This window comes from Giraffa tippelskirchi, chromosome 13, assembly GCF_054371585.1.
Source record: "Giraffa tippelskirchi isolate mGirTip1 chromosome 13, T2T-mGirTip1v1.2.pri, whole genome shotgun sequence".
NCBI lineage: Eukaryota > Metazoa > Chordata > Mammalia > Artiodactyla > Giraffidae > Giraffa > Giraffa tippelskirchi.
Window position 1 is genome coordinate 12,229,777 of NC_137287.1, and position 24,824 is coordinate 12,254,600.

Sequence of the window (24,824 nt, forward strand, 5' to 3'; positions counted from 1 at the left end):
TTCTGGACTTCTCTGGTTGATCTCTGAAGGCCTCTTCATCCATAAACTTTACTCACAGATTTGGGTTTGACAAGGAGTCTTCCTCTGAGGTTGGATTTGGCTCCTGTGAAGTGAAGGATGTCAGTTTTTGTTCCATTGGCAGAAAATGGAAGGCATATTGAATTCTTTAATTCAACAAATGTTACTGAGCACTAACTATGTAACAGGCACAGGAGATACAGCAGTGAACAGATCACATTAAACATAATAGCCAGAAGCGTAAGAGTTTGAACATATTTTAAAATAAGAAAAGAGACTTTTGAAATAGCTTAAAGGGAAAGAAGCTTAAGACTTCCATAGGAGGGAAAGCTGATCCAAGGTGGGCCCTGAAGGGTCAGCAAGTCAGAAACAGACCAGCCCTCAACACTGCAAACGATGTCACCCTTTCAGAGAGGGGGTTCAGTGGGCACAGATGTGCCAGTTTGTGCTCACTGTGAAACTAAAACCTGCCCCTTTGAGCTTTCCATTGTAAAAATTGATTTGCTTCCCAGGTAGCACTAGTAGTAATGAACCCTCCTGGCAGTGCAGGAGATGTGTGTTCTATCCCTAGGTCAGAAAGATCCCCTGGAGAAGGAAGTGGCAACCCACTCTCATATTCTTGGAGAACACATGGGCAGAGGTGCCTGGCGGGTTACAGTCCATAGGGTCACAAAGAGACACAACTGAAGTGACTTAGCACGCTTAGCAAGCTATCGAAAGATTTGGAGGAGCATTGTAAAGGTGTGTGTATCATCTATCTATAGGATTTCTGCTTTGCACGTTTCCTCAGTTAGATTTTGTTGCTTAAATATTCTCCAGGTTGGCAAACTACGTGGAGGTGGTGGGGTGCACCACAGCTTTTAGTTTTGGAAGATCCAGGCTCAAGTCTGAGCTGAGCTGCTTGAGCAAATTACTCCATTGGACTGCATTTTCCCGTTGTTAACTTGAGAAAGCTGGGTGGATTCCCAGATCCCATCCTGGTTTGAAGGCCAGAGTTTGCTTTGGAGGGTTCTAGGTCCTTCTAGACGTTTGCTCCTTGCTCTGAAGAAAAGCTATGACAAATCTAGACAGCACAGTAAAAAGCAGAGACATCACTTTGCCAACAAAGTTCCTTGTAGTCAAAGCTATGGTTTTTCCAGTAGTCATGTACGGATGTGAGATTTGGACCATGGAGAAGGCAGAGCGCCAAAGAATTGATGCTTTCAAACTGTGGTGCTGGAGAAGACTCTTGAGAGTCCCTTGGACAGCAAGGAGATCATACCAGTCAATCCTAAAGGAAATCAACCCTGAATATTCATTGGAAGGACTGATGCTAAAGCTGAATCTCCAATACTTTGGCCACCAGATGGGAAGAGCCAACTCATTGGAAAAGACCCTGATGCTGGGAAAGATTGAGGGCAGGAGGAGAAGGGGGTGACAGAGGATGAGACGGTTGGATGACGTGAGTTTGAGCAAACTCTGGGAGATGGTGAAGGACAGGAAAGCCTGGCATGCTGCCGTCTGTTGGGTCTCAAAGACTTGGACACAACTGAGCAACTGAACACCAACAGGTCCTTCTAGAGCCTGAAACTTGTGCAGAGGGCACAGATTTCCCGTGAGAGTTGAGAATGAGACTGTGGACACTTGCATTTGGGAGGCATGTACCATGACTTAAGCCCTGAACTTGGGAGCTAGAACAGGGCTGCAGAAGCCTCTCTCTCTCCTGGAGGTTCCGTCTCTATTGGAAGCACCTGAGAGACAGGAAGGGGTGGAGCCTCAGGGGAAGGTAGAGGAGAGTGTGAGGCTTTACTGTTTGAACACCAGCTGTTAGGTATTAACCTCCCTGCGGAATTAGAATAATAATGTGGAGTCCTCCTCCCCTGCAGGTCTGCAATCTGAGTGGTGTTAAAGAGGTGTTTTATCTGCTTAGTAAATGTTTATAAAACCCCAGTGTAGGAGAATCTAGGTGCCAGTTCCTTTGTACTTGACTTCTCAAGTGGAATGACTGACCAGGTCCAAAGCCTGGATTGCTGCGGGTGAGAAGTAGAACAGAGGGTTCGATAGCACAGCGAGGCCCTGCCTTGGAGCCACCCGGAGACGAGCTGGCAAGAGGCGTCCTTTTCTATGGAGTGACTCATTTTACCAACTGTGAGTTGAAATGAGGCTTTGGTGGACCATTCTCCATCATCAAGGGAATGTCACCACCTCGCCATCTGTTTTCGGCTGTCAGCAGACTTCACGCACCATGCAGCTCTGCCTCTTCAAAAGTTAATCTAGGCCTCGTTTGACTGAAGCAGTCTTCCTTCCTGCGTTTCATTTGCTACATGGTGGTGATAATAACTCACTTCTCCCAATACCGCACTTGTTGGCTGGATTCTAGCTCTCTTCGCAGCCTTGTCCTGTCTGTTGGGGAAAGGTTTGCTTTAAAGAAATAATCATTTCAATGTCTTGGCGTTGCCCAAGAGGCGGCACAGACTAAAATGGTGAGTGGATTCAGGGAGGAGCCGGGTTCGTTTTATCGTTACCAGATCCATCATGTGTTGTTTTGAGGATTAGGTTTGTCTGGACTGTCACCCTTACTTCCTGAGATTGATGGCTGTAGAAAGGAAGAACGTCGCAGAGGAGACAACGAGCATCTTAAGAGCCGATTCCTGGATTAGTAGCAGGGCCGCTACCGCTGGTGCTTTGTTGTTGTTCCGTCACTAAGTCACGTTCCGGCTCTTCGCCCCCTGGACTGCAGCACGCCAGGCTTCCCTGTCCTTCACCATCTCCCGGAGTTTGCTCATTTTCACGTCCATTGAGTCGGTGATGCTTATGGAATCATAAGCTAGATGCTATAGGTTTGGTTTTTGCGATTGGCCGTAGGGGCCACATTGCCCCCATTTAACGACCTTTGCCCCAAGATGTTAGACATCACATCAATTTGCTTCTGCTTCGCGTGGAAAGTACAAACCCCTGACTTAAATAGGAAGCCTGGGGAGAACTGGTGAGAAGATGGCACCCCAGTGCCACTCCCAGGGGGCAACTGATATTTGCCTGAATGACCCAGGACCCCTGTTTGGCCGGGTCCTCCTCTCCTGCATCCATAGTGCCCGCCTTCAGGTCAGACTGCTGCCTGGTTGCAGCCCTTGCCTTCTCAGGGCGTCCGGGTTGGGGAAAGAGAGCTCTCCACCGCCTCCTCCTCCAGTATTCGCTCCAGGACACACTTGAAAACTGCCTACTCGGAGGGTTTTTTCACATTTTTAAAGTTAAGGCCGACTTTCCGGAGACTGCTCAGCATCCTGCCAGGTATCTTATCTTATTCAAATATCCTAATTGCTGCTCAGGCTTCAGCTGCACATCAGCCTACCACCCAACTGACAAAATAGACCTTCACCTGAGGGCCTCATTATGCTTCCTGCCTGTGCATCAGGCCAAAAATACCTCCCCAATACCTGCTCGACATCCCGGGCTTCCAAGTGACAAACAAATAATTGGGTGAAACAAACCCTGGGCGCCGAGCAGCTGCCATCGGTTTCGGAGCCCAGAGGAGTCGGCGGCAATAACAGTCACGGCGCTGCCTGGTTCGTGTCAGAGCAAATCTTTGAACAGTGGGTTGTGCTGACACCAGAGAATGACAGCTTTGGAAATGGCATGCTAGTTACCGCGGCGAGAGAGGCCGCTCACGTAGACCGTGACAAGCAGCTGTCATTTCCATACAGGTGAACAACTGACATCCCAGCGCGGGGAGGGCGGCAGGCAGGTAAGGCGGGACTGGGGAGCGAGGAGTCCCAAGTGCTAGGGACCCTTTGCGTGGGTGGCAGAGACTGGCCTTGGAGCACTCGCAGGCACGCACCCGTGCACCCAAGTCTTCTCTGGTGTTCCTGTAGAACTCATCTGAGGAAGGGCTGTGGAATACAGCATCAGCTTTAAAAAAAAAAAAACTTGTTTTTTAATTTCTTTTTGGCTGTGCTGTGTCTTTGTTGCTGCACATGGGCTTTCTCTAGTTGCAGCAAGTGGGAGCTCTTTTCTAGTTGCGGTGCGTGGACTTGTCACTGTGGTGGCTTCTCTTGTTGCAGAACAGGGGTTTCAGGAGTATTGTCTCATAGACTTAGCTGTCCCAAAGCATGTGAAGTCTTTCCTGAACAGGAATGGAACCCGTGTCTCTTGCGTTGGCAGGTGGACTCTTAACCACTGGGCCACCAGGGAAGCCCCCATTGTCAGCTTTAGAGGATATGACCAAGGCCGTGCTGCCAGCCCAGTGCCCAGCCCAGCATGCTTAAAGAACGTTTGCAGTTCAAATCTGCACCTTCCTCACCTGCTTGGTGTGTCATGGTTGGTTTTCCAAACCCAGTACTTAGTTTCGTAGAATCTTAGTTTCATAGCATAGTCTCTGCCGATAAGAAGCTAACTCACCATTAAAAGGAATGGATCAGATGGAACTCAGGTGCAGGATCAGGTCTGGATAGTGGTTCTCAAAGTGTGGTCCCCGAACCAGCAATATCAGCATCCCCTGATACTGTTAGACGTGCAAACTCTCCTGCAGCAGGGGTCCCCAACCTCCGGGCTGTGGACCAGTACCTCCCGTCAGATCAACAGCGGCATTAGATTAGAAATAAAGTACACAATAAATGTAATGCCCTTGAATCATCCTGAAACCACCCCTCCCTCCCACATGTGTGTGAAAAAACCATCTTCCACGAAACCGGCCAAAAAAGTTTGGGGACCACCGCTCTACAGGATCAGAAACTCGGACTGTGGCCCAGTAGTCAGTTTAGACCAAGCCTTCCAGGTGCTTCTGATGTGGGTGGACCACTGGACTAGATCAAGAAAGCAAGTTTGGTGGTAAGGTTTCTGTGAATGCTCAGATGACCCACAAATCCCTGGGTGAAATCCATACTCCTCTTGACCATGGAATAAGTCTGTTTTTCATGGGCAGCTTTTGTATTTATTTATTTGTAATACCAGATACAGTGGATCTATTGAAAGTAACCGTGTGGCCCTCCCATTGAACTCAGCTGTTGTCTTTGCCTTGGATTTCCAGTGCCCCACTTTCCAGAGCCTGGTGGACAGGACTCCTCCTGAAAAGAGTGCTGTGTAGATGTGAGGCCTATAGTCAGGGCTACATGATGACATGAAGCTCTCTTATCTAAGTGGGGTTTGGAACCATGACCTTGGGCCAGTGTTACATCATAGTCCGCTGAGCTAACTTACTTAACTGCTTCTGAAAGACAGACTGTTCCATCTAGTTCCTGGCTGGCAAACACTGGCTGGCCATCTGTATGAAGGGTCATCACAGCACGAAATACCCACATCGTGCACAGATGTGCCGTGATGATAGTAACTTATTTTGTAAACCAAGCGTCATGTAAATTCTTTCTAAAATTTCAATAGCCAGGAATGTAGAATAATGACAGCAGTGTTTTGAAATATTTTTTCCCCTTCATGCAAAATATTATATTTTCAGGCTATAAAATTATCTCTAAGTTGGGTTTCCCCCCAAATGTAGTACCTAAATATTAAAGCTTTTCTAGGTTTCCTTCAAGAATACTGTTTGTTGCTCAGTCATGTCCAGCTCTTTGGGACTGCATGAACCGTAGCCACCAGACTCCTGTCCATGAGATTTCCCAGGCAAGAATACTGGAGTGGGTTGCCATTTCCTTTCTCCAGGGGATCTTCCTGACCCAGGGATTGAACCTGTGTCTCCTGCATTGGCAGGAGGATTCTTTACCACTGAGCCTCCTGTCAAGCCCCCTCCTTCAGAAATAGGCATCTCCCAAGACGAGATCGGAGAAGGCAATGGCAACCCACTCCAGTACTCTTGCCTGGAAAATCCCATGGACAGAGGAGCCTGGTAGGCTGTAGTCCATGGGGTCTTGAAGAGTTGGACGAGACTGAGCGACTTCACTTTCACTTTTCACTTTCATGCATTGGAGAAGGAAATGGCAACCCACTCCAGTGTTCTTGCCTGGAGAATCCCAGGGACGGCAGAGCCTGGTGGGCTGCTGTCTATGGGGTCGCACAGAGTCAGACATGACTGAAGTGATTTAGCAGCAGCGGCAGCAAGACGAGATATGTTGTAGCAGTGGTTCTCAAACTGGTCAGGCTCAAGAATTCATTGAAGGTTCTTGCATGCCTAACAAGTAATCAGATGATGACAATTTTTATGGTACTGAGATCACACTTTGGGATTCTTGTGTGTGAAGAGTTTCTACAGGAAAGCTCTTTTAAATGTCTTTTTCACTCGTGAACATCTGAATGAATGTTGGTTCAAAGTCATATATCTTTACACGGGAAAGGAAATGTATGATGATGGTTTAATGTCTAAGTCGTGTCCAACTCGTGCGACCCCATGGACCGAAGCATTCCAGGCTCCTCTGTCCAGGAGATTAAGAAGACTGGAGCTGGTTGCCATTCCCTTCTCTAGGGATCTTCCTGGCCCAGGGATTGAACCCATGTCTTATGCATTGCAAGCAATGAAATGTATGTAGGAAAGTAAATTCAGTATTACCACAGATCTACATCAGGAGCTTTTAAAAAAACTGATGTTGTCAAACTTAAGGATAGAAAACATTAGAATGAATGAATTCCCAAATGTACCTATTATCCAGATTTGTATTTGTCAAGATTTTGCCATGGTTGTTTTTACGTGATAGGATTTTCAAAAAAATATTTATTTGCCTGTGCCAGGGCTTAATTGCAGCACGCGGGATCTTCAGTCTTCGTTGTGGCATGCTTGATCTTTAGTTGCAGCATGTGAGACTAGTTTCTCGACCAGGGATGGTGCCCAGGACCCCTGCATTGGCAGCATGGAGTCTTGGCCAGTGGAACAACCGGGGAAGTCCCAAGTGATAGGAAGTTTTAAAGCCCATGTCAAGTATCATGTCATTTCACCCCTACATACTTCAGTGCACATCTATTTTTAAAAAGTTTTTTTATGTAAACTAACAAAGCAAACGATAATTCCGCAGTGTCATCGGATACCCATCTCTTACCCCATCTCTCTGATTGTCTCACAAGTGTCATTTTACGTGACTTGTTCCATCAGAATACAAACCAGGGTCGAGTCCTACTTGTCTTAATTGCAAACCGTCCACCCTCTCCCAGGCCTCCCATTCGCTTCAAGCCAGTGACTTGATGCAGAAACCAGGTCAGCTGTTCGTTAACCATCCCACATTCAGGAAGCCCTTGTGGCATCATTTAGTTTATTCCTTGGTCCCACATTTTTGCTGTATATGGAAGTTGACCCCAGAGCTTTGACCAGATTCAGGTTAGACATTTGAGGAAGTCAACTCCTTAGGCGTCGCCGTGAGCTTCGTGTCACCTCACGTCTGGTACTCACAGTATGTAGATGGCCGAGTGCTAGTGACGCCAGGATGGTTCAGGAAGTTCAGGTTCGGCAGCTTGATCCCTGCATCGTCAGCATCCCCCTCAGCCTTTCACCTGATGCTTTCCTGTATTACTGATCCTTGCCTCATCCAGTATTTCCTTACAAGTGGTAAAGCGGTGGCTTTTCTACCATCCTCCACATTTACTGGCTGAAATTCTTCTGTGCAATGAGCTTTCTTTCATCATCTGGACTTCTTTGAAGTGAGGTGAAAGTCACTCAGTCGTGTCTGACTCTTTGCGACCCCATGGACTGGAACCCGCCCGGCTCCTCCATCCACGGGATTTTCCAGGCAAGAATACTGGAGTCGGTTGCCATTGCCTTCTCCAGGGGATCTTCCCGATCCAGAGATCTAACCAGGGTCTCCCTCATTGCAGGCAGATTCTTTACTGTCTGAGCCACCACTTCTTTGATTACCCTCAAATATAATCAAAGGAAAAACAAGATAAATGCTTACTTCTTTCTAGTTGCAAGTTATCAGAACAAGAAGTTGGTGTCAGATCAGGAGTTTTATTAACACATCAGGAGTTTTATTAACACGTCTGTACCATCTCTGTGGTATTCTTACCATAGGTCTAACCCATGTTTTTAATTCACTAAAAATAAATTCTCACGTGGCTTGTGCTTATCAGTGAAAGAGACAAAATGTCAAAAAAGTTAGAATGCTCTCTGAAAGCATCAAATGAGTTTACACACGTGCATGCATGCTAAGTCTCTTCAGTAGGTCCGACTCTTTGCAACCCCATGGATTGTAGCCCGCCAGCCTGCACGTCCATGGGATTTTCTGGGCAAGAATACTGGAGTGGGTTGCCATGCCCTCCTCCAGAGGATCTTCCCGATCCAGGGATCAAACCCATGTCTATTATGTCTCCTGCATTGGCAGGCAGATTCTTTACAACTAGCGCCACCTGGGAAGCCCACGTTTACACACATGTGTAGAAATTTAAAGTCCTTCCTGTCTGTCACAACTCTGCTCAGATGCCACATCCTCCAGGAAGCCCTCCATCCTCCCAAGGTTTGAACACCTAGCCCACCCTGACTTTCTTACTAGAATCTCAGATGCAGCTGTTGTCCCTTCTTTGAACTCTCACCCCATTTCGCATTAACCAGCAGGGTGCTTTGTATACAATAGGGGCTCAATTGCTGATGGCTTGAACCTCACCAATTAAAAATGCAGCATCCTAAAAATGACTTTAAACCTTGAGGTTTAGGTGGTAACCGGAGAGTCTGATGAAGGAAAATACGGAAAAGTCTGGACCTCACTTGATCTAGTCAGCCCACTTGGCCTTCTTAGTAGATAATCTGATGGTCCCAGGTGGGTATTTTCCAGAAGAGGAACAGCAGGCTGCCCACATGCGTTGAGAGCTGAGAACAGGCCAAGGACCTCCCTGTGCTGATATGTTTAGTTCACACAGTAGCCCAGCCTCGTAAGTGTCTCATGGGTGAGAATACTGCCCTGTGACTGTAGGGGACAAAGCCACTTCATGTGTCCCAACTCCTCAGCCTCCCCATCTTCCACTCTTCCCACTGGGCCAGCCCAGCCTCCAGTTTGTTAAATTACAAAATGAGTCTTGTTGGGACTTCCCTGGGGGTCCAGTGGTTAAGACTTCACCGTCCAAAGCAGGGGATGAGAGTTCGATCCTTGGCAGGGAACAAAGTTCCCACATGCCTTGGGACCAAAAAACCAAAACATAAAACAGGAGCAATATTCTAACAAATTCAATAAAGACTTTAAAAATGATCCGCATCAAAAAACAAAAAAAACCTGGGGGGGAAAGAAAGCCTCTTGTAGACAACACAATTTCTCAGTCAGCCTGCACCATCTGTAGTCTGTTTGGGAAGCAATACTAGATCTGCAGTTCTAGCCTGGGAACGCTGATGGAGACATTGGACACAGCCTGTGTCTGGTCTGTCATCCACGCGATGTCACGGCAGCTTTAGTGTGGCATTTTCCTTCACCTCCCACAGCTAGACTTTATATAGTTAAAGAACTGGAACATTATACCAATGCCTGGTTAAAAGTAAACGGGAGTACATATATACAATGGGATATTACTCTACCATAAAAAAGAATGAAATTCAGTCATTTGTAGTGACGTGGATAGACCTAGAGTCTGTCATGCAGAGTGAAGTAAGTCAGAGAAAAACAAATACCATATATTAATGCATATATGTGGAATCGAGAAAAAGGTACTGATGAACCTATTTGCGGCACAGAAATAGAGATGCAGAGGTAGAGAGCAGACTTGTGGACACAGGGTGGAGAGGAGCGGCTGGGACAAGTCTATTGACATGCTCACACTACCGTGTGTAAAGTAGCTAGCTAGCAAGAGGCTGCTGTGTATAACCCAGGGAGGTCAGCTTGGTGCTCAGTCGTGACCTGGAGGGGTGGGGTGGGAGGAAGGCTCAAGAGAGGGGGATAATGTATACATAGATCTGATTCACGTTGTACAGCAGAAACGAGCATTGGAAAGCAATTGTCCTCCAATTAAAAGCATAAAAAAAAATTTTTTTAAAGTAAACAGGAAAAACTGTAAACGCATGTCAAGTGATGGGACAGCAGTGTGGACTGGAAATCTTAGTGATGTTACTAAAACTGTCCTCTCTCTTTTTGAGTCTTCCCTGGTGGCTCAGTGTAAATCATCTGCCTGCAATGCGGGAGTCTGGGGTTCGATCCTTGGGTGGGGAAGATCCTCTGGAGAAGGACATAGCAACCGACTCCAGTATTCTTGCCTGGAGAATCCCGTGGAAAGAGGTGCCTGGGGTCGCAAAGAGTCAGACATGACTGAGCGACTTCACCTCACCTCACCTCACCTCTCTTTCTGAGTGTCTAGGACCCGTCGCTTTATGTTACAAAACGATCCTTGGTGTGGGGCTTGTATTTGTACAAGGCAGTGAGAGGACGTGGGTTTGCTGGTGCGAGAGCACTGGTTGGCTGGTTCTTTCTAAACCCAGAGCCCAGCCTTGAGTTTCTGGTGGCAGAAGTACAAGAAATTCCTGCTCTTCATCCATCTTCATGGAGCTGTCTTTTCCCTGAAAGAGCCTCAAACCCTTCCCAGCCGTTCACACCTGACGCTGGTCGTTGGCTCTCTGTGCCAGTCCGCCTCTGGGCAGTGAGGCCTTTCTGGGCAGAGGATCGCTGTCAAGCCACTTTCATTCTTTTCTGTGTAACAAATACGTATAACAAAACAGAAACAAACTCACAGATACAGAGAAACAAACTAGGGGTTACCAGTGTGGAGAGAAGCAAGAGGAGGTAGGGGGTTAAGAGGTACCCACTACTATGTATAAAATCAGTAAGCTACAAAGATAGGTTGTCCTGCACAGGGAATATAGCCAATATTTTATAATAGCTTTAAATGGAGTGTAATCTCTAAAAACTTTTCGAATCACTGTGTTGTGACCTGAAAATAACGTAATGTTCTAAACCGGCTCTGCTGCTGCTGCTGCTGCTGCTGCTGCTGCTGCTGCTGAGTCACTTCAGTCATGCCTGACTCTGTGCAACCCCATAGACGGCAGCCCACCAGGCTCCCCCGTCCCCGGGATTCTCCAGGCAAGAACGCTGGAGTGGGTTGCCATTTCCTTCTCCAGTGCATGAAAGTGAAAAGTGAAAGTGAAGACACTCAATCGTGTCTGACTCTTCGAGACTCCATGGACTGCAGCCCACCAGGCTCCTCCGTCCATGGGATTTTCCAGGCAAGAGTACTGGAGTGGGGTGCCATTGCCTTCACCACTAAACCAGCTATTCAGTTCAGTTCAGTTGCTCAGTCGTGTCCAACTCTTTGCGACCCCATGAACTACAGCACCCAGGGCTCTCTGTCCACCAACTCCCGGAGTCTACCCAAACCCATGTCCATTGAATCAGTGATGCCATCCAACCATCTCATCCTCTGTCGTCCCCTTCTCCTCCTGCCCCCAATCCTACCCAGCATTAGGGTCTTTTCCAATGAGTCAACCCTTCACATGAGGTGGCCAAAGTATTGGAGTTTCAGCCTCAACATCAGACCCTCCAATGAACACCCAGGATTGATCTCTTTTAGGATGGATTGATTGGATCTCCTTGCAGTCCAAGGGACTCTCAAGAGTCTTCTCCAACACCACAGTTCAAAAGCATCAATTCTTCGGCGCTCAGCTTTCTTCACCATCCAACTCTCACATCCATACATGACCACTGGAAAAACCATAGCCTTGACTAGACGGACTTTTGTTGGCAAAGTAATGTCTCTGCTTTTAAATATGCTATCTAGGTTGGCCATAACCTTCCTTCCAAGGAGTAAGCGTCTTTTAATTTCATGGCTGCAGTCACCATCAGCAGTGATTCTGGAGCCCAAAACAATAAAGTCTGACACTGTTTCCACTGTTTCCCCATCTATTTCCCATGAAGTGATGGGACCAGATGCCATGATCTTAGTTTTCTGAACGTTGAGCTTTAAGCAAACTTTTTCACTCTCCTCTTTCACCTTCATCAAGAGGCTCTTTAGTTCTTCTTCACTTTCTGCCATAAGGGTGGTGTCATCCGCATATCTGAGGTTATTGATATTTCTCCCGGCAATCTTGATTCCAGCTTGTGCTTCTTCCAGCCCAGCGTTTCTCATGATGTACTCTGCATACAAGTTAAATAAGCAGGGTGACAATATACAGCCTTGACGTACTCCTTTTCCTATTTGGAACCAGTCTGTTCCATGTCCGGTTCTAACTGTTGCTTCCTGACCTGCACACAGGTTTCTCAAGAGACAGGTCAGATGGTCTGGTATTCCCATCTCTTTCAGAATTTTCCACAGTTTATTGTGATCCACACAGTCAAAGGCTTTGGAATAGTCAATAAAGTAGAAATAGATGTTTTTCTGGAACTGTCTTGCTTTTTCGATGATCCAGCGGATATTGACAATTTGATCTCTGGTTCCTCTGCCTTTTCTAACACCAGCTTGAACATCTGGAATTTCACGGTTCACGTATTGCTGAAGCCTGGCTTGGAGAATTTTGAGCATTACTTTACTAGCATGTGAGATGAGTGCAATTGTGCGGTAGTTTGAGCATTCTTTGGCATTGCCTTTCTTTGGGATTGGAACAAAAACTAACCTTTTCTAGTCCTGTGGCCACTGCTGAGTTTTCCAAATTTGCTGGCATATCGAGTGCAGCACTTCCACAGCATCACCTTTGAGGATTTGAAGTAGCTCAACTGGAATTCCATCACCTCCACTAGCTTTGTTCGTAGTGATGCTTTCTAAGGCCCACTTGACTTCACATTCCAGGATGTTTGGCTCTAGGTTAGTGATCACACCATCGTGATTATCTGGGTCGTGAAGATCTTTTTTGTACAGTTCTTCTGTGTATTCTTGCAACCTCTTCTTAATCTCTTCTGCTTCTGTTAGGTCCATACCATTTCTGTCCTTTATCGAGCCCATCTTTGCATGAAATGTTCCTTTGGTATCTCTAATTTTCTTGAAGAGATCTCTAGTCTTTCCCAATCTGTTGTTTTCCTCTATTTCTTTGCAGCTATACCTCAATTTAAAAAGAAGGAGAAGAGATGGGGAAAGAATGCAACAGAGAGCTGTTGAACTTGTAAAGTGCAGTTGTTTTCACGGCATCATCACCTCCTCTCACTCCCCTGGTGACTGAGAGGGAGCTGGGCTCTTGCCTTCCTCCCTGCAGGCCTCCAGAGTTAGACTGTCCATCCGAGCTCACCCCCCCAACCCCGTCTTTGGCCCCTCCAGCAGCCTTTCCTTTTCTACTTTTCTGATCATTTCCTTCCATCTTTTAAGAATAAACAAAGCTTAAAAAAACAAAAAATAGCAATGACAGCAAAAATATAAATGACCATAGGCCTGCTGTTGCTTTAGGACCTTAAAAAACAGTTTTAAAAATTTATATTATTGAAGTATAGTTGATTTACAATGTTGTGTTAATGTCTGCTGTATAGCAAGGTGACTCAGTTTTTTGTGTGTGTATACACACACACACACACACACACACACACACACACACATTCTTTTTCATACTCTTTTCCATTATGGTTTTAACATAGGATATTGACTATAGCTTCCCAGGTGGCACTAGTGGTGAAGAACCCACCTGCCAGTGCAGGAGATGTAGGAGATGGGGGTTCGATCCCTGGGTCGGGAAGATCCCTGGAGGAGGGCATGGCAACCCACTCCATGCCTGGAGAATCCCATGGACAGAGAAGCTTGGAGGGCTACAGTCCATGGGGTCACAAAGAGTCGGACATGACTGAAGTAACTCGGCATGCCTGTGCTATACAGCAGGACCTTGTTGTTTTTCCATCCTGTCCATAATAGTTTGAATCTGCTAATCCCGAATTCCCAGTCCATCCCTCCCCTACCCACCTCCCCCTTGGCAACCAGAAGTCTGTTCTCTGTGTCTCAAACACTCCCTTTTTGATATCTGTCTTATTCCCTCTCCTTGTAAAATGCCTTGCATCTGCATGTCTTTTGACTCGGTAACTTGCACTCCAGACCAGGACACATTTGAAAGGGAAACAGACTGCTATTAATAATGACTTTGAGACCACGAGCCTAACCGTGGACTGTCCATGCAGACCAGGGTTTGTGACCACCTGGTTATAGTCCAGGTTCTTCACAGTTTGTGGAAGTGCCCTAATGCCTTAGTTGTGGTTGCTAACATTTACTGAGTACTCACTAGGAGCCTAGCTTTGTTCTCATCACTTTGCGTGGATGAACTCATGGAACCCTCAGGCCCTTTCTAGGTACAGAGTATTGTTCCTACCACTTTGATTCTGGAGGAACTGAGGTGCAGAGAGGCCGAGTGAGTCACAAGTCACCCAGGGTCACACACCCCGTCAAGTACCTTGTCCTCACTCCCAGCCACATCAGCCCCCAGACAGAGGTCAGCTGTCCTACTTGGAGATGTTTGCAGCAGAGTTTTCCAATGTCTGTGGAATTAAAAGGAATCTACAGTGTAAACAAAAGTATCACCTTCTGAGTATTTGTTTAGGGTCACCTAGCTATAAAGGGCTTCTTAACAGGTGGGAAATACTTACTTATTCCTCTTCTCAGATAGCAAGTAGGGCCTGCCTTAGAGCAGGCAGGGGTTATACCCAATCACTGTGATTCTGAAAACATAAAGTTTAAAAACAAAAGGAAAAGCCAGTTACACCCCACAAAGGTGAAATTCTATTTTTTCTTGCTAGGTTTTTTTTTCCCCCCCACTATATTTTCATCCCTGGTGGTAATTAGGATGGTGTTACTTATGGGTGGGACTTACCCTGGGGACCAGATATTAAGCTGTAAAGTTCTTTCTTTCTTTTTTTTTTTTAAGACTTTTTGATGTGGACCATTTTAAAAGTCTTTATTGAATTTGTTACAACATTGCTTCTGATTTTTGTTTTTAATGTTTTGGTGTTTTGGCCATGAGGTCCGTAGGATCTTAGCTCCCCAGCCAGGGATCGAAATCACATCCCCTGCATTGGAAGTCGAAGTCTTAGCCATTGGACCACAGGGAAGCCCCTAGGCTGAAAAGTTCTTGATCTGAGCCAGGAAATCAGAGTTTTCTCCTATAAAAAGCTCAGTCCCCTCCTGTCTCCAGCCTCTTGTCCCATTTCCCCTTTCCCTCTTGCCTTTGCTGCGCCCCCTCCTCACCCCCGCTTTAAAAAGCAGTCCGAAAGCTTTTCCTGCCAAAATCTGAATCATGACCCCTGTGAAGTTGATGCGGACAGATCCCAGATTCAACGTGAGGCTTTTCTTTTTTATGCCATCAGGCTGACAGGGGGATTTATTGAAACCTAAACTCATTTTGTTTGCTCGAATGTTCACACTACTCAAGAGTTTAAGGAGGTGCGAAGTGCTCCCACTGCCTCAGGGAATACTGTTGGGGTGTGAGCATCAGTGAGGCAGGCTGGTTGCAAAGTCACAAGTCACCAGGTCAGTCTGCTGCGACAGAGCCGGGGATGGAGAGGGGCTGTTAGGTGGCGATGAGCTGCTCCAGGGCCTTCCACCCTTCTCCCTTCAGACAGTCTCCCCGTGACATGTTTTCCCCGGGGGTTGGGAGAGAATGGTTGGTGGATCTCTGTTGTCCATGTTGAAGGAACACACTCACTCACTCTCATTGCCCTTCTCTCGGCCCTCGCTCTGGAGAGGTACTGATCTTTTTTTTTTTTTTTAACTTTTTTATTTTATTTTGGAGTATAGCCAGGTAACAATGTTGTAATACTTTCAGGTGGACAGCAAAGGAAGTCAGCCATACATACACAAGTGTCCATTTTCCCCCAAAGTCCCCTCCCATCCAGGCTGCCATGTAACATTGATCAGAGTTCCCTTTGCTCTACAGTAGGACCTTGTTGGTATCCATTTTAAATATAGCGTTGTGTTCATGTCCACCCCAAACTCCCTATCTATCCCTTCCCCCCAATCTCCCTCTCACACACCCCCACCCCTCCACCCCGCCACCGCCCGCACACTGGCACACAACGTAAGTTCGTTCTCTTAGTCTGTGGATCTGTTTCTGGTTGGTAAATAAGTTCACTTCTATCATCTCTTTTTAGATTCCACATGTAAAGGACGTCATACGATATTTCTGCTTCACTGTCTGCCTGACTTCTCTCAGTATGACAGTCTCTAGGTCCATCCGTGTTGCTGCAAATGGCATCAGTTCATTGTTTTTAATGGCTGAGTAGCATTCCATTGTATATATATACCACATCGTCTTTATCCATTCCTCTCTCGATGGACATTTAGGTGGTTCCCATCTCTTGGCTGTTGTAAACAGTGCTGCAGTGAACATTGGGTACATCCTTTCAGACCACGTTTTTCTCTGGGTGTATGCAGATTTTTTTTTTTTTTTTTTGCTGGGTCTTCCCGGCTGGCACTAGTGGTGAAGAACCCACCTGCCAATAGAGTAGACATAAGAGACGCGGGTTCAATCCCTGAGTCAGGATGATCCCCTGGAGGAGGGCGCAGCAACCCACTCCAGTATTTTTGCCTAGAGAATCCCATGGACAGAGGAGACTGGCATATGGTCCCTAGGGTCGCACAAAGTCAGACATGACTGAAATGACTTGGCACACGCGCGCACACATACAGGGTGGTATGGTAGGTTTATTTTTAGTTTTTTAAGAAATCTCCATACGGTTCGCCTTGCTTCCCTGGTGGTGAAGAACCCACCTGCCAATGCAGGAGACATGGGTTCAGTCCCTGGGTCAGAAAGATCCCCTGGAGAAGGAAATGTCTACCCACTCCAGTATTCTTGCCCAGGAAATCCCATGGACGGAGGAGCCTGGCGGACTACAGTGCACAGGTTTGCAAACGAGTCAGACACGACTTAGTGACTCAACAACAATACTGTTTTCCGTAGTGGCTGTACCAATGTACATTCCCACCAGCAGTGTAGGAGGGTTCCCTTTTCTCCACACCCTCTCCAGCATTTATTGTTTCTGGATTTTTTGATGATGGCCATTCTGACAGTTGTGAGGTAAAATCTCATTGTAGTAAGAAAGGTATTGTTCTTATCCCTCCGCCAGACTCTTCCACAGAGAATCCCTTCTCCCTGTCTCTGCCTGTGTCTCAGCAGCCCAAGCCTGTTAACCCTCTTAGAACTGCCGTTGGGCTTTCGGTAGCTGAGGAATTCCTTTAAAATTCCTTCCAACCTAGCCCCTTTGGGTAACACAGCTCATTTCTCTACTTTGCTGAGAAAAGCTTGCTGTGAAGAACTTTCCCGTGTTAGGAAGGTCAGTTCCAGCTCACATTTCTGCTGGTAGGAGGGATGTCAGGCAGGCGGCATGAAGAGCCAGTTCACGCTTCATATAGTAGAGACCAGCAAAGGAGTCTTTTTGAGGTAACATGAAAAGTACAAGGGAAACAGCCATGAGGCCTCTTCAGTCTCATTACATCTATACATCTGGATGATTTTAGCTGAAAGTGAAAACCTCTTAGACTTCTCAGCATCAAGGATTTTTAAAACATGGACTTACCTAATAGTAAGAGCGATAGTTCCATTTGCCAGGTACCAAGTATGTGCCAGCTGGCATATGGCTATGCCCTCAGTCTGCGTTCTAATATGTACAAAGGTCTCGCAAGGCTGGTGGTGTCACTACTTCATGGGGACTCTGAGAGGTGACCTAAGGCTACCATGACCGATGTGGTGGAGCTGGAATCTCACTCGTGTATCCACCCGTCCATTGATCAGATACCTGAGTGCCTCCTTGTGCTGGGCATTGTGCTAGGACAGTGGACATTAAGGTGGACGTGACTTTGTTCTTGGCAGCCTGTTGTCTGGTCAGGGGTAGTCAGATATTGACTCCAGGGCTGTTGAAGCATGACTCGTTTTTTCACTTTAAATTTTTCCTCGTTCTTTTTTTCAGTTTTTATTATGTTGTAAAATCGCAAACCTATAGAGATGGTGAAAGAATACAATGAATACCCATGTACTCTTCATGTGGATCCACCAATTCTTAACATTTTGCCACGTTTTTTTTTTTTTTTTTTTTTTTTTGCTAAATCATTTCAAAGTGAAAGATATCAGAGTATTTCAGTATTCACCTCCTGCATTTTTCTGTGTAATGTCTGTACCATTATCAGACTTGAGAAAGTTAACCGTGATTCCAGAATTTTGTCTGAAGTTCATATTGAACTATCCTTTTATTGTTTATGTATTTTTATTTTTGGCTCTGCTGGGTCTTCGTTGCCGTGCAGGCCTTTTTTCTCTGGTTGCAGTGCATGAGCTTCTCATTGCAGTGGCTTCTCTGGTTGCAGAGCACGGGCTCTAGGGCGCTCAAGCTTCGGTGGTTACGATGCAGGGGCTCGGTAGCTGCGGCTCCTGGGCTGTAGAGCAGCAGACTCAGTCAATGACTTGTGGAATCTTCCCGGATAAGGCATCAAACCCGTGTCTCCTACATTAGGAGGCAGATTCTTCACCACTGAGCCGCCAGAGAAGCCCTGAACTATCCTTGGTTGCTTCCAAAGAGAGGGGTGGGTGTGTGTGTGTGATAGTAATACCCTTTTTTATTCTTTTTTGAATCCAAGATCTAGTCAGGTCACACATTTGATTAATATGTCTCTTTCTCCTCTTGAAATCAAATACAGAACTCCATCTTCCTTCCTCCCACCAACACACACCCTTAAGAAATTTTTTTTAAAGACGTCGATTTTTTGAAGAGCCCAACCTGTTTGCCTTAGAGGATAAACTACATTGTGAATTTCCTCATAGGGACATTTAGCTTGTCACCAATAACTTGTTAATTTTTTTTTAAACCATTTTCTGTCTACTTTTCCACCCTTTTAACTGTTGAGCCCAGTTTACTTAGCCATTTCTCTTGGCTATTTGGAAGTAGCAAAATAACCATCAGTTCAGTTCAGTCACTCAGTCGTGTCTGACTCTTTACAACCCCATGAACCGCAGCACGCCAGGCCTCCCTGTCTATCACCAACTCCCAGAGTCCACCCAAACCCATGTCCATTGAGTCGGTGATGCCATCCAACCATCTCATCCTCTGTTGTCCCCTTCTCCTCCTGCCCTCAATCTTTCCCAGCATCAGGATCTTTTCAAATGAGTCAGCTCTTCTCATGAGGTGGCCAAAGTATTGGAATTTCAGCTTTAACATCAGTCCTACCAGTGAACATCCAGGACTGATCTCCTTTAGGATGGACTGGTTGGATCTCCTTGCAGTCCAAGGGACTCTCAAGAGTCTTCTCCAACACCACAGTTCAAAAGCATCAATTCTTCAGTGCTCAGCTTTCTTTATAGTCCAACTCTCACATCCATACGTGACCACTGGAAAAACCATAGGAAGAGACAAAAATGAAAGCGTTAGTCGCTCAGTCATGTCCGACTCTTTGTGACCCCATGGGTTGTAGCTGGCCAAGCTCCTCTGTTCATGGAGTTCTCCAGGCAAGAATACTGGAGTGGGTAGGCATTCCCTTCTCCAGGGGATCTTCTCGACCCAGGGATCGGACCTGGGTCTCCTGCATTGCAGGTGGATTCTTGACCATCTGAGTCACCAGGGAAGCCCATGAAGAGACAAGGGCCTTGGCATTTGTGTGCTGCATGTTTGCTGTATTTTGTGGGCTATAAATGATCGAAACTTAGATGAGCTTTTGGAGCTCCAGATTCCACTGGAGTTTAAGGATTCCCTCCCCACCCCCTAAATTTGCAAAGATTAGTTTGTAGTTGCCAACAGCCCTGGAACTGGCAGGATGCTTAAGGCATAATCTTTTCATTAAAAAAGGATTTAACTAATTAGATTTGACTATCAAGCTGACAGGTTAATTGATAAGGGAAGTGGGGCTCAGGAACCCATAAGGCGGGAGCGAGTGTCCATTAAATCTAAATCATTATGATCCCTGCTGAAACATTATTCTTTACATTAATTTTAAACAATTTTCTGTGCATATCGCCTTGACAAACCAGAAAACCAATATCTGTTGTAAATTCTTAAAAGGTCTATAACATGTTCCTGTGTTAATATTTTAGATCCAAACTCTTGTGGATTTCAGGGAGACTTAAAGGGTCAGGTCTTTAATTATTGTCTTATTTTTATTTTTGAAGATTTAGCGTGGCATGTTTTATCATGTAACTTAGCTTTCATAAACTAACTTTTCACTTCAGTTTGTTATTTAAATTTAATCTGTTCTAAAATAAGTTTGAAAGTGTATGAAAAGTGGAAATGTTAGTTGCTTAGTCATGTACGACTCTTAACGACCCCATGGACTGTAGCCCACCAGACTCCTCCGTCCATGGGATTTTCCAGGCAAGCATAATGGAGTGGGTAGCCATTCCCTTCTCCAGGGGATCTTCCTGACCTAGGAATTGAACCTGGGTCTCCCATACTGCAGGCAAATTCTGAATGCACATTAAAGCCAGTAACTTGGTCACATATCAGAAGTAGGAGTTGAGAAAATCAGATTTCTTGAATCACTTGCAGTGAGGATGCTTTTATTTTTTTCTTGCTTTCTTCATAAGATACAAGATATGCGCTTGTGTGCTTTCTCAGTTGCTCAGTCATGTTGGACTCTTTGCGATCCCATGCACGTTCCCCTAATCTACCCTTAGTCATGGTAACAAGATGGGCCTTTTGGAACTCTTGCCTGAAGTTCATATACATGCCCCTCCAGGTTGAGCATTGCAAACAACATTTCAGCATCTTTGGGTCTCTGTTTCATAGTTAAACTGGGAGACATCAAGTACACCCCCAACGTCCTTGAAGATGAGAGAGTTTTACTGACCCAATCATAGATCTTCTAGGGTACTTGGAGGCTCAGAGAGACCAAGGAAGCTGCGCAGGGCCAGTGCTGGTGAATGGCACCCTTGAGCTGGGCGGGACCCCAGCCCCACCCAGTTGAAGGAGTACTTCCCTTGAGTCAGACAGACAGCAGGCATTTGAGTGGATACCGTATAAATTTCCTGCACAAAGTACTTTCAGACATTTAAAGGAAATAAAAGGCTCAGGTTCCCTCCTTCCCTCAAGAGAAACTGTGTCTTAATTTACCTTTCTGAGTTGTAGAGAAAAATATTCACGTAGCCCCAACTTTTATTTGTGTCTGCAATAAAGGAAACTTCTCTTGTACATTTGAGTTTCATTTTACAAGTCATTGGCTACATGTAAAACTGATGTGTTAGAAGCCATAACCTAGAACATAAAATTCAAAAATAAAGATCAGGTACTCCTGAAACTAATATTTTGTTTATAGGCTTTCTAAGTATATACCCAGACAACTCCTTTTAAAAAGGGAGGGACTTCCCTGATGGCTCAGTGGTTAAGACTACAGCTCCCAATTCAGGGGACGGGGGTTCAATCCCCGGTCAGAGAACTAAAATCCCACATGCTGCATGCCAAAAAAAAAAAAAGTTGTTTGTTTTTTTTTAATTAAGAATTAAAAAGGGAAATGTCCCAGTGATATTGGAGGAGCATGTACCTTTGGGTGTTCTTTGATTTTCATATGTCCTTATTGGTGATTTGATTCCATATTTGGTTTATACTCTGTGGGTATAGAAAGCCAATATCAAACTGGATTCTCTGTGTTTAGTAAACTTAACAAAAAGCAAGGTATTGTGAGAAGTTATACATATCTTTGCTTTTAGAAGGAAGAAAAGTTTCATTTCCATCCTGAAATTCTTCATTTGTTGGGTTCTGAAGTAGTGGCAGAGTGCAAAAACTGGATTGGTAGGATTTAATCTAGGTTGGTCGTTTTCAGCAACCCCATGCATTTGACTATTTACTGCCTCCATTACAAGGTGCACCGTTGACTTATTACCAATTTTTTGATGAGAAATACTGTCACATTAAACTGCTCTGGTGATTGCAAGATACATCTGTATTTCAGAAACATTACAATGTATGGGTGGGGGCGGTGGAGAGAATTATGTCTTAGAAATGAAGAAATATGGTACATATCTGTAGCCTATTATATCACATTTTATAATTTGTCTACCCAACCTGTGATTTATGGGTCTTTTAAGAAAGAGAGCGAGGGGGTTGGATCTTTTAGTCAGACAGAGAAATGACCTTCCCTCCAAGACTTAGACCAGATTAAATTGGACTTGGGAAGTGATTTCCCCTTTTCCTCCATTGTAAATCTTCTCGGGAGTGAGTGCCCAGGCTAACCATGAGCGGAGGTCCATTGTCAGCACCTTGAAAGCCTATTTGAAATGTCATCAGCTTGGAACATTCCATTGGGCAATGACTATCACACCCCATTTTAAAAGGATGCCTTGGGCAGAAGGGAAATTACAGTGGCAGGCCCTTAATCCTGTTTAATAAGGGCAACTGTTTAAGAGAATTATGTTGTAAAAATGAATAGGATTTGGGAGCAGTTCGTGGTCTGTTGTGGACTGTCAACACCAAAGGCGTTTTCCCCTTGCCAACTGCCTGAGGATTTTCCATTTAGCAAACTTACAGGATGAATGATAAAGCAGTGACATCCCACGATGAGTTCTAATTCTATTGCTGGTAAGGATTGATGTCTTTCATTTAAGAATTTTGAGATTTCAGCCAAGACTTGAGGTGAAGGTTAAGATTCTTCTGTGTATTTGGTACCAGTTGGTACAGGTAGAGAATTTGAAAGCTCAAAAATAGCCTCGTTGTCCCCATTAGAGATAAAAAGCCAAATTTAATAAATGTATACGGTGCTGTTCTTAATTGAGCTCAACTTTAAAATAAAGCATCTGAGAGAAAGAAGGACTATGGACAGGCTGTCTTTAGTGGGAATAGGAGTCAATATAGTGTTCGATTGTAGGGTGTGAATTTGGAAAAGTCTTCATATTTTAAGAAAAGATGATGAAAGATACTTAACACCTGGGAGATTTTACAGCAACAATTATATCTGTTAGAAACCTTTATTTATTTTCTCATAAGGGAAAGACTCCAAGGGATATTTTGGTATCTATATATAGTTGAATGAAAAATGGCATTTCTTTAAGAAAATAATTACACCATCAAAGCATTTCTCATTGCTTGAATTAGTGAATTGCATATGGAAATATACTAAGTGTTGAAACATTCTTCATATATATATAGTTGGTTTTTCAGTATGTTGGCATTTCCAGTCAAAATGGCATCTGATGTTGGCCCTTTTAAATGTCTGTGGCTTAAAATACTAACAGCAGGAAGAAAATAAACAGAGATGAAAACACAAACTCGTTGAATGAAAATACCATGGAACAAATGGAACCTCTAACCCAGGAATTTTGAGAAGATAAAATCTTAAGCGTTAAGAAATCCAGAGGCCCTGTCCAGCTTATTGCTGTCGGAATGCCTCAAGACCCTTTAATCCCCTAGTTTAGAGGATCATATTGTCAAATCAGAGGGGCTCAAATACAATAGCATCTTCTGGAACCCGAGTGACCTGTATTGAGAGTGGATCTTGTGCTTTTGTTCTTGTGAGAAGCAGGTGTAAAGGATAACATGCTGGATTATCTTATTGTAAAGCATCTAAAAAGCCAATTCCCCCTTCCTCAGTCTCTTAATCGAGTAAATTCTAAGGGCAGGTGTTTGGGAAGGCTGAGTAGACTTTGGTTTTCAGCCCTCCGGGTCAGCTTCATGTCCCCCGCTTCCTCGTCAATTAGAACTAATGAATGTGTAGAATTTGTGAAGGTGGCTATTGACGTGGTTGCCCGGGTGACTCTTTCTGACCTGCACAATGTGTATGGGGAGAAAGGTTATTTCCACCCTGCCTTCTGGGAGTACAGACGTAGTTTTCCAACTCCGACTAGATCAGACAATTCCCTCCGGGCTAGCATGCAGGCACGCACCCCTTTATACTAAGGCAACAGTAATTGTACCCAAGTGTGTACTCAAGTTTCTGTCCAACAAGCAAAAGGGACCACAGCCATGGGTGTTTCAGCCCCCAAAGCCTGCTTATCACAGGCGGTCTGTATGACTTAAGTTTCAGAGATTAACTATTTGTGTCTCAAGACAAAAGAACTTTTTTTAATCATCCTATTTATCTTAAGATACATGCGTTGGTTTTATAGGACAAGTTAGCATTAAATAGCAGACCTGACCTGACAAGTTACATCCTGTGCCAGGGACATGCTTGCTTCAGAAGGCTGACTTGTCAGAGACAGCATGAAATTAGGCGCAGCCCACGGCTTTGTAGTGGTGAATAAAAGAGTATTAGAGTGATTCCATCACTAGTGTACACGACCGAAACTACACAGTGGATCTGTCCTTTTGAAACGTGTAACCTAAGAAAGGCAAGCCTTAAAAGCAGTCACTCATTTCTTCCAAGGAAAAGAAGCTAGTCATTAAAACCAAAAATCTTAAATGAAATTATCAAAACTATATACTGCGGCAAATAAAGGAAAAAATGTGAATGATTTTATTTATTCACTTGTTTACTTTCCCTGTGGAAAATGTGTCCTTAAGGTCACAGGATAAGTTTTCTTGAAGACAGCTTGGTGAAGAGGGTGGCAGGGATTGACTGGAGAATGAAAACAGGTAGATTGTGGCCTCTTCTCATTTGCTCTTGGTTTAATCTTCAAGACTCAGTTCATCTGTAAGGTGAGATCAATTGTTTATAAAGACTTTCATCTTAACAAATTCAGAAGTAGATGACAGAAATTTTATATGAATATTCCTTTTTAGGCACAATCCTTTAACAGATCAGTTATCAGAATATGATCTGTAAGAAAATTAAAACAAAATATATATAGTCGCCAAGTTGTATCCGACTTTTTTGCAACCCTATGGACTGCAGCCTGCCAGGCTCCTCTATGGATTTCCCAGGCAAGAATACTGAAGTGGGTTCCCATTTCCTTCTCCAGGGTATCTTCCCAACCTAGGTTTCGAACCCACATCTCCGGCATTGGCAAGTGGGTTCTTTACCAGTAGCACCACCTGGAAAGCCCTAATGTGTCCTAGCACCTTCCTGCTCTGACCCTCCACCTCTCCACTCCCTGGATCCTTCCTGGTCAAGAGCCCAGCACCTAAAGGCGCTACTACCATCCCCATTTCTCCTTGTGTGGACCTTCTTCTTTCCATACTTCTTGGAAA

General features: G+C 45.0%; 1 protein-coding gene and 1 long non-coding RNA gene across 8 annotated transcripts in view; both read left to right on the forward strand.

Annotated features, from left to right (window-relative positions):
- Window positions 1–24,824, forward strand: part of AUTS2 (activator of transcription and developmental regulator AUTS2) — a 1,212,852-nt gene that overhangs the window by 1,125,193 nt on the left and 62,835 nt on the right. The gene's annotated exons all lie outside the window — the stretch shown is intronic.
- Window positions 15,416–21,211, forward strand: LOC145532611 (uncharacterized). The gene is made up of 2 exons (XR_014073429.1): window positions 15,416–16,534; window positions 19,261–21,211. It is a non-coding gene; the product is annotated as an uncharacterized LOC145532611 (long non-coding RNA).